The sequence below is a fragment of the Mytilus trossulus genome, chromosome 10 (assembly GCF_036588685.1).
Source record: "Mytilus trossulus isolate FHL-02 chromosome 10, PNRI_Mtr1.1.1.hap1, whole genome shotgun sequence".
NCBI classification, from domain to species: domain Eukaryota; kingdom Metazoa; phylum Mollusca; class Bivalvia; order Mytilida; family Mytilidae; genus Mytilus; species Mytilus trossulus.
In genome coordinates, this window is record NC_086382.1 from 23733984 (window position 1) to 23744129 (window position 10146).

At 31.4% G+C, this 10146-nt stretch overlaps 1 long non-coding RNA gene across 1 annotated transcript; it reads right to left on the reverse strand.

The window, feature by feature from the left end:
* Positions 1-1809: 1809 nt before the first annotated feature.
* On the reverse strand, positions 1810-5792 carry LOC134686098 (uncharacterized). Its single transcript, XR_010101541.1, has 5 exons — positions 5498-5792; positions 4668-4746; positions 4012-4103; positions 2494-2572; positions 1810-1929 (listed from the first exon to the last, which is right to left on the reverse strand). It is a non-coding gene; the product is annotated as an uncharacterized LOC134686098 (long non-coding RNA).
* Between the last annotated feature and the right edge of the window lie 4354 nt (positions 5793-10146).

Genomic DNA, 10146 nt, shown 5'->3' on the forward strand with positions numbered 1-10146 from the left:
TGTATCCATATAGATATATTTATCCTAAAAATTATTTGTCAAGCGAAGTTTTGAATATATTAATTTATTAAGCATACATTTAAGAATAAATTGACAAAAGATATCTTGATTTTAAATTCATTTGACACAATTTATGTTTTCTTGTTTTCGGAGAATTCGTGATAAAAATCTAGCTTTTCACTCAAAAAAAAATATTTGTAGTCATCACATTTTTACATTTCCGTAAATATTTACAATAGATTAACATCTGATAAATTTTCAGGTTTCCTTTTTCCATAATTTGATAAAATCTTGTTTTTTGTAATAGTTTCTGGCCATGACATTTAATTAATATCTATAAAAAAATCGTGTTTTTCATGTTTTATAAAAAGGAAGAAACGACCATGGTTTTGCAGTTCATTCTCATTTTAAAATTAAAATTTCTTAGTCATTATGATTTAAAAGATAAAAAAAAACCGGTTATTTTAACCAAACTTTATCATTTCCCGCTATTTTTATATTGATGTAGATTTTTATTATATCAAATATGATGACATCCTAACACAAAAACACTCTAGACTAGTGGTTTTTGTACCAATTTAATTTAGGTTTCAGCCTTTTCTGCTTAGATTGACGGAACTTAATGCCACATCCATCGATTTTAATTAAATATTTTCTGGGCAGAATATAAAATTTAAATTTGTTTTCAAAATCGATTACTTGCATAATATTTTGCTCCTTAAAAGGAATACAAAAAAATTATAAGATATTTTTATTATTTCGTCTAGTATGAAATTCTACAAAGTAGCCCCATATATATACACGGATAATTGATGTGTTCTTGGTCGCACCTTTTCAACAAAGTTCATTAATCACTATTGTAGCCTGATGTATTCGGCAACCCTCGGGTAAACTCGCTACTCTCCTTCTATATGTTAGATGAGGGTACGGAATCGGCCGAGTTGTGACGAATGTAGCCTGATGCACTTTTTTTTCTTTTTAACTGTTTTTGATGCTTTTTCTTTTTGATTGTAGGTAAATGTTCCATTATTCCATTATATCATAACTCAGTTGTAATTATCCACTCGTTTAGGTGTAATACCACCATTGATTTTTCCCTATTAGTCTTTGTTAAATTGGCACTTTTAAAAAAATTGTACAGTATTTACCTTTATTTCAACCAAAGAAATACTTTGCATGAATAAAGTTTAATCCTTTCCAGTGCTACAGTGAAAATTTCACACTACATTTCATTGCATATAAGAAAGTAACCTGCACCGGAAGTAAACAACCAAATTTTTACCAGATTATTTACTGGTTACCTGCTTTGGTAACTATGTAACCTTAACTTTCCAAAATATTTTATAAGACCATCAAATAAAAAAAGAATGATGCTTTCAGACACCCAACATACATGTTTATGACTCAGAAAAATTTAAGTGCATTGAAATGCAGGGTTAATTTTCTACAACTGTCAAATTCAAGGGAATATTTTTTTAGACCTACTTTCGTATGCAACCGGATGTGGCTTATCATGATTTGGTGGTATTACACCTAAAGAACACCTAATTGTCAAATAAACTTAATGTAATTTTTTTCCCTCCAATTGCAAGTTATTTCAAGCATAAATGCCAAGTTTTGTCTCAGTCAGATCTATAGTTTCAGAGAAAACCACTATAATGTAAGGCCATATCCTACGGCGATTTCAGTCTAATTTCTTCAAAAAATCCTTATTTCAGTGTATCATTATAAAATGCAGTTTTGACTAATATCTGATCATATACTAATGATCTAAGCATTCAAACAATTAAATAAGATACAAAAGACAACTTTAAGATGATATACAATTTTATTGCACCTTTTAGAGTTCATTTGAAGGTCTGTTTTGGTCTGTTTTTGGTCCATTTTTCCTTCTTCCTTCTTTTTTCATCAAAACTTGGTATCTTTTGCCTAAAAAATAAAACAAATGTAATTATTTTCCCAAAAGAAATGAAAGACATGTAATGTCAAATCAATAATTAAAGTGTTTTAGCTAAAAGAACTGTCTCTATAAATGTTAACAGTCTCCACCGAAGTTTCTATAAGCCCTTATGTGTAACTTGAGATTTTGGTCTGTTCCCCGAGTATGACAAATAACGGTTCCCTTTCAGTCAACAATTTATTGTTACTGATATCAATGTCATTTCATTTATTTATTGCAGTATATTTCTAATAGATTTACACCAAAAAAAGTCCACCTTCTTGTATTTTACATTAGAAAATGGGGAGAAAGAGTAATAAAAAATACATCAAAATGGTTTAAAAAAGGGTTATGTCCCTTTGAATGCGGGTAAAAAAAAAAATTGGTAAGAATTATAAAATTTAGGTATGTGAGACTGGATCCTGATATATATGTATAAATCCAAGGCAAGTGTTTAGATGATATTTTGTCGGTGCAAAATACAGACGGCACAATGGCAAATTGTAAACTTTTGCGCCCAAAAAATAAATAAAATGACATTAGTTGATACATACCTCAATGCTAAAGTGTCATCTGCAGACCAGTTCACATATAAGATTTTTCAACAGAATGCTTGTCACATCATGGTTAACACTGAAATGAAAAATCACATGTTGTATAAACAAAACTGTAAGGGTGATTTAAAATTTGACACAGAGGCTAACGTAAAATGGTGATTTGCATGGCAAGCTATAAGAAAAGTCTCAATGTAATATATGTATGTTGATTCAAAAGTGTATTTCATAAATTATATCATATGAAGAAAAATAGGACTTCTCTTTTAAACCATTATTGTTTTACCATTTTAAATCAAACAGTCTTGGTAGGATTTGTGTTTTCGACACCTTGTTGGGTGTGTACCACGACAAACTTGGCGGTCTTGGTTAATATGAGGCGGCTCGAAAGACAAGTGCTCAGGGTTAATGCATCTCTTCTGATGACAAAGATGAGACACATGAAATTCATCTGATATGTCAAATTTCTCAGTGTGCAACATGTATGCAAATCTGTGACCATACAAGGTTCTTTTTTTTCTGTCCCAAGGAAACCTAACACTATACACTGAATACAGCCTTGTCTGTCCACCCTTTTGACTTAGCAAACATCCGTAAACCCCCATTTCAATGCAATTTTCCCTCAAACGTGATTTCTGTGTCTCAATCCATTCGGAATAGTCCATTTTTACAACGTATGAACTAGTTTAGTAATAATTTTTAAAAATGAAAGTACAATAAGGTCACGAGTGCACGTGTTGTTTCCCTAAATAGGTGTAATACCGCCATTGATTTTTCCCTATTAGTCTTTGTTAAATTGGCACTTTTAAAAAAATTGTACAGTATTTACCTTTATTTCAACCAAAGAAATACTTTGCATGAATAAAGTTTAATCCTTTCCAGTGCTACAGTGAAAATTTCACACTACATTTCATTGCATATAAGAAAGTAACCTGCACCGGAAGTAAACAACCAAATTTTTACCAGATTATTTACTGGTTACCTGCTTTGGTAACTATGTAACCTTAACTTTCCAAAATATTTTATAAGACCATCAAATAAAAAAAGAATGATGCTTTCAGACACCCAACATACATGTTTATGACTCAGAAAAATTTAAGTGCATTGAAATGCAGGGTTAATTTTCTACAACTGTCAAATTCAAGGGAATATTTTTTTAGACCTACTTTCGTATGCAACCGGATGTGGCTTATCATGATTTGGTGGTATTACACCTAAAGAACACCTAATTGTCAAATAAACTTAATGTAATTTTTTTCCCTCCAATTGCAAGTTATTTCAAGCATAAATGCCAAGTTTTGTCTCAGTCAGATCTATAGTTTCAGAGAAAACCACTATAATGTAAGGCCATATCCTACGGCGATTTCAGTCTAATTTCTTCAAAAAATCCTTATTTCAGTGTATCATTATAAAATGCAGTTTTGACTAATATCTGATCATATACTAATGATCTAAGCATTCAAACAATTAAATAAGATACAAAAGACAACTTTAAGATGATATACAATTTTATTGCACCTTTTAGAGTTCATTTGAAGGTCTGTTTTGGTCTGTTTTTGGTCCATTTTTCCTTCTTCCTTCTTTTTTCATCAAAACTTGGTATCTTTTGCCTAAAAAATAAAACAAATGTAATTATTTTCCCAAAAGAAATGAAAGACATGTAATGTCAAATCAATAATTAAAGTGTTTTAGCTAAAAGAACTGTCTCTATAAATGTTAACAGTCTCCACCGAAGTTTCTATAAGCCCTTATGTGTAACTTGAGATTTTGGTCTGTTCCCCGAGTATGACAAATAACGGTTCCCTTTCAGTCAACAATTTATTGTTACTGATATCAATGTCATTTCATTTATTTATTGCAGTATATTTCTAATAGATTTACACCAAAAAAAGTCCACCTTCTTGTATTTTACATTAGAAAATGGGGAGAAAGAGTAATAAAAAATACATCAAAATGGTTTAAAAAAGGGTTATGTCCCTTTGAATGCGGGTAAAAAAATAAATTGGTAAGAATTATAAAATTTAGGTATGTGAGACTGGATCCTGATATATATGTATAAATCCAAGGCAAGTGTTTAGATGATATTTTGTCGGTGCAAAATACAGACGGCACAATGGCAAATTGTAAACTTTTGCGCCCAAAAAATAAATAAAATGACATTAGTTGATACATACCTCAATGCTAAAGTGTCATCTGCAGACCAGTTCACATATAAGATTTTTCAACAGAATGCTTGTCACATCATGGTTAACACTGAAATGAAAAATCACATGTTGTATAAACAAAACTGTAAGGGTGATTTAAAATTTGACACAGAGGCTAACGTAAAATGGTGATTTGCATGGCAAGCTATAAGAAAAGTCTCAATGTAATATATGTATGTTGATTCAAAAGTGTATTTCATAAATTATATCATATGAAGAAAAATAGGACTTCTCTTTTAAACCATTATTGTTTTACCATTTTAAATCAAACAGTCTTGGTAGGATTTGTGTTTTCGACACCTTGTTGGGTGTGTACCACGACAAACTTGGCGGTCTTGGTTAATATGAGGCGGCTCGAAAGACAAGTGCTCAGGGTTAATGCATCTCTTCTGATGACAAAGATGAGACACATGAAATTCATCTGATATGTCAAATTTCTCAGTGTGCAACATGTATGCAAATCTGTGACCATACAAGGTTCTTTTTTTTTCTGTCCCAAGGAAACCTAACACTATACACTGAATACAGCCTTGTCTGTCCACCCTTTTGACTTAGCAAACATCCGTAAACCCCCATTTCAATGCAATTTTCCCTCAAACGTGATTTCTGTGTCTCAATCCATTCGGAATAGTCCATTTTCACAACGTATGAACTAGTTTAGTAATAATTTTTAAAAATGAAAGTACAATAAGGTCACGAGTGCACGTGTTGTTTCCCTAAATAGGTGTAATACCGCCATTGATTTTTCCCTATTAGTCTTTGTTAAATTGGCACTTTTAAAAAAATTGTACAGTATTTACCTTTATTTCAACCAAAGAAATACTTTGCATGAATAAAGTTTAATCCTTTCCAGTGCTACAGTGAAAATTTCACACTACATTTCATTGCATATAAGAAAGTAACCTGCACCGGAAGTAAACAACCAAATTTTTACCAGATTATTTACTGGTTACCTGCTTTGGTAACTATGTAACCTTAACTTTCCAAAATATTTTATAAGACCATCAAATAAAAAAAGAATGATGCTTTCAGACACCCAACATACATGTTTATGACTCAGAAAAATTTAAGTGCATTGAAATGCAGGGTTAATTTTCTACAACTGTCAAATTCAAGGGAATATTTTTTTAGACCTACTTTCGTATGCAACCGGATGTGGCTTATCATGATTTGGTGGTATTACACCTTTAATGAAGCGGCAAAGATATTCAAACAATGGTCTGCTGTTCGTCGCATGTTGGCGCCGTCCATGAATCTGCCCGTAGCACAAATAAAATCCAAAACATACGGCACAATATACATGTAGAGTGTTTCATTGTGCCACGTTTCAGGATTTTGCAACGATAATCCTACAAATGATTCTATGACGTCCAGGATAATTAATTTAATTAGAGGTATGCTTAACGTCCAGCTTAAAATATAAAATCCGTAGTAAGGCCTATCACTATCGACTTGATAATTCTCCTCACGCCGCTTGTTATGTACCACACATGCTTCAATTTGGTAGTTTTCCCTTATCACAAGAAAACAGTCAATAAGATGATATATCAACCCTGGTAGACTTTTTTTTACTGAGTAGCAGACCATACATTGCTCTTACTCAAAAAAATTAGAAACGGTACTTGAAGTATGTTTTGCTGTTAATACAGCTTCTCAACATATACAATTCATTTGCCAAAGAACATTTAAGTAAATTAATTGAGAAACAAATTTAATGGATTGAATAAACACTTTACTGGTATTATAATTCAAAATGTGGTTATATGTCATAAATTGTCTTTTTTTAATTTTCAGATTCCTTGTTTCACATGCAGGTTTACAGAAATCTTTTTTTTTAATAAAAATCAGAAATAACTTACTTACAAACGTGTCCTACTTGTTTAGCGCATACTTTTTCAGCAATGCTTCTACTCGTCTTATTTATATTAGCATTTTTATTATATTTATAATTATAATAGCGCAAAACCCCTACAGGAAACTTTTAACTATTCCCATTGATCAAATGAAGATATCTTTATTTTGTTTAGATTTTTCAATGATAATAAATACGTTCCATGTATCATCAATGTTTTCTATTTATACCTTATTAAATTGAGAAAGGAAATGGGGAATATGACAAAAAGACCACAACTCGACCAAAAGGCAGTCGAAGGCCACCAATGGGTATGGGTGCCGGTTGAGGCCATTTCGCGATCTCGTCCTTCATATTTTATAGGGCGAAAACGCGAAAACGCGAAGTCGAAAACGAAAAGGCGAAATATTTTTTCTTTCCAATTTCACGTTTTCGACTTCGCGTTTTCGCGTTTTCGACTTCGCATTTCCGCGTTTTTCGCGTTTTCGCGTTTTCGTGTTTCGCGATTTCTTTTTTTCGCGATTTCGCGATTTTGGGCTTTCGCGATTTCGCCTTTTCGCCTTTTTGCGATATACATGTTATTAAAACATAACATTTTAAATATAATTGGAGACACGACTAAAGTATAAGTCATTCAATTGATTGTCATATACATTTCATATCTGTGACGTATTTTAAATATTTTCATAAATTAGACAATTTCCTTACACATGTTACATTCTTTGTTGCCAATTACTGAACAAATTTAAAAACAGATGCATTTGTATAAAATGCCTTTGAATATACAATTTGCTGGAAGTTATAGTTTGGATATTTTAAAAAAAGATGAAATTAATCATTATTATCGCCATGGTTACTTAAAATACATAATCTTTCATTTCATGCTCTTTTTGTGAATCTAAAATTTTCAATATTTAAATAAGCTTGTGTGAAAAAAGTTTAAAATTTAATACATTGTGGAGATAAGATTTTTGTCAAATAAAACTCGGGACAGTTTCGCGAAGCTATCCTAAGACCTGTCATAAGATACTAGAATATCTTATGACATGTCTTATGATCTTCTTATGACTATCCCAGACCTCGCCTCAAAACTGTCGTAGGTTGATCTTAGCAAAGATATTCAAACTTTACGCATGTTCTTTTAATTTAAACAAAAAGTAACCTGGATATATGGAAATTTTATGTAAATGTAGTATGTGTGTCCCATATATTACTAAACGCATTGATTAATATTTCAAATTTTTCAAAGACGGAAATTTGTTCATCTACAGGAGACACCACGGGACATGTGATATACTGCTGAATGCGGTAGACAAAAACAACAATCCTCCCCGTGTCAGAACCAGATTAACAAAACAAATAGAGAAACTGAATCTGGTCAATTAACAAATCTATTTTAAAATGTCAAAAATATGATTTCCAGCAAATTGTATATTCCAAGGCATTTTATACAAATGCATCTGTTTTTAAATTTGTTCAGTAATAATAATAATAATAATAATAATAATATAATACTAATAATAATACTAATAATAGTAATAATATCTTTATTCAAAGAGAGTAACTCATTTGGATTAAACCAATTTTCAATAAGGCTCTCTACATACAATATCAACTACATGAATAAAACATAATTTATCTACTAATATACACATGTAAACAATAGATGTATATACACAAAATATAATAACAACAACGAAAACCGCCATAGTTTACATTGTGGCTTAACTTATAAATTTGAAACTTTTTAAAATATAATGACTTGTAAGAGTATTTGAAACAAAGAATGTAAAGGAATTGTCTAATTTATGAAAATATTTAAAGTAAACCACAGAAATGAAATTTATATGACAATCATTTGAATGACTTTTTTTCTGTAGTCTTGTCTCCAATTGTATTTAAAATGTTATGTTACAATAACATGTATATCGCGAAAAGGCGAAATCGCGAGATCAAGAAAACGCGAAAAATACAAAAACGCGAAATCGCGAAATCGTGAAGTCGAAAACGCAAAAACTTGAAGTCGAAAACGCTAAATCGAAAGGTAAAAATATTTCGCCTTTTCGCGTTTTCAAATTCGCGTTTTCGCGTTTTTGCCCTATAACATGTGAAGGGTGAAGACGCGAAATGGCCTTTACCGGCCACCATAATATGGGTCTTCAATACAGCGAGAAAATCCGGCATCTGGCCCCTTCACAATATGTGTACTAGTTCAGTAACAAGGTTAAATATGATAAATCAGGTATTCTTCATAATCCCTGTTTATACATATTCACTGTAACATATATACAGTAACTGTAATTCACTTATTTTAAAGTACAACATGTACTTTTGTTTAGCTCCGATATGTAAGAACCGAAACAGTTAAAGAGCTATATGACAAAAAACCGACAAATTGATAAAAGCCAAATCCATCTAAGATGAACTTTTGATGAGTAGAAAAAAGTGTTTCTTAATGTATTTATTTTATTTATGAAGGCCTACTGAAGAAAGTCAAACGTGTTTAATACAATTTCCACCTTTGCTATTTTCATTTTTAAAAAATAAAAATCTATAAAACTGACAAAAATGAAAAATTACGAACACTTGCCCAAGTGCATCACCATTAGAAGGCAGCACTTCTCTGTTGACATGAATAATCATTTGATGAGGTCATAATTATACAATTTAAGAATGTTTATAAAATAATTGGTAAAATTCGTGTTGTAAGGGCAATAACTTCTATAAGTTGTCGTCTGACAGTTTTGACATAACTCCCGATTAAGGCTCTATATTTTATACAGTTTTACCCCAGTCAGAGATACTCTATTTATAGTGGTTTTCAAAATAATAAGCATAACTTGCATTTTACCCCTGTTATATTTTAGCTTTGTCGACCATCTAGAGAAAAAGATAGTTGTAAAAGTTTACGACACTGGACAATGGATGCCTGCGGGACAGTCGAGCTAGAATTGTTACACATATTTAAATGAAATATAGTTGATTTGCACCATAAAATTAAATGCTCATAACAGCAAATATCGGATTTCAATCTTTGATATACGAATAAGTATATTTCTTATATAGAAATGTACAGAGACATCTAAAGTTAAGATGAAATGAAAGAAACTATTCCTTCAGGATTTCAACGATATTGTACCACTGCCATTTCTTTTTGCGATGATATACAATAGTAAAAATCATTTTAAATTACATGTTACAGCGATTACACCCAGATTCGTGCCTTGTCTCTGCTAAAGTCGGCCAATCGATAACTTGTTTTGTGCTTTATGTCGACCAGACGAGTCTGTAATTTAGTGGTTGTCGTTTGTTGCTTTGTTTAGTAAGTTTATTGTTTATTCTGGTTTTCCATATTGTGTCTTTGTTTTATCTTCATTAGCTAGAGGTATAAGGAGAGGGTTGAGATTTAAAAAAAAGATGTTTAACCCCGCCGCATATTTGCGCCTGTCCCAAGTCAGGAGACTCTGGCCTTTGTTAGTCTTGTATAGTTTTAAATATTAGTTACTTAGTAATTTATATATTTCGGAGTTTAGTCTGATGTCCATTCTCACTGAACAAGTACACGTTTTTCTGTAGGGGCCAGCTGAGTCAAGACTC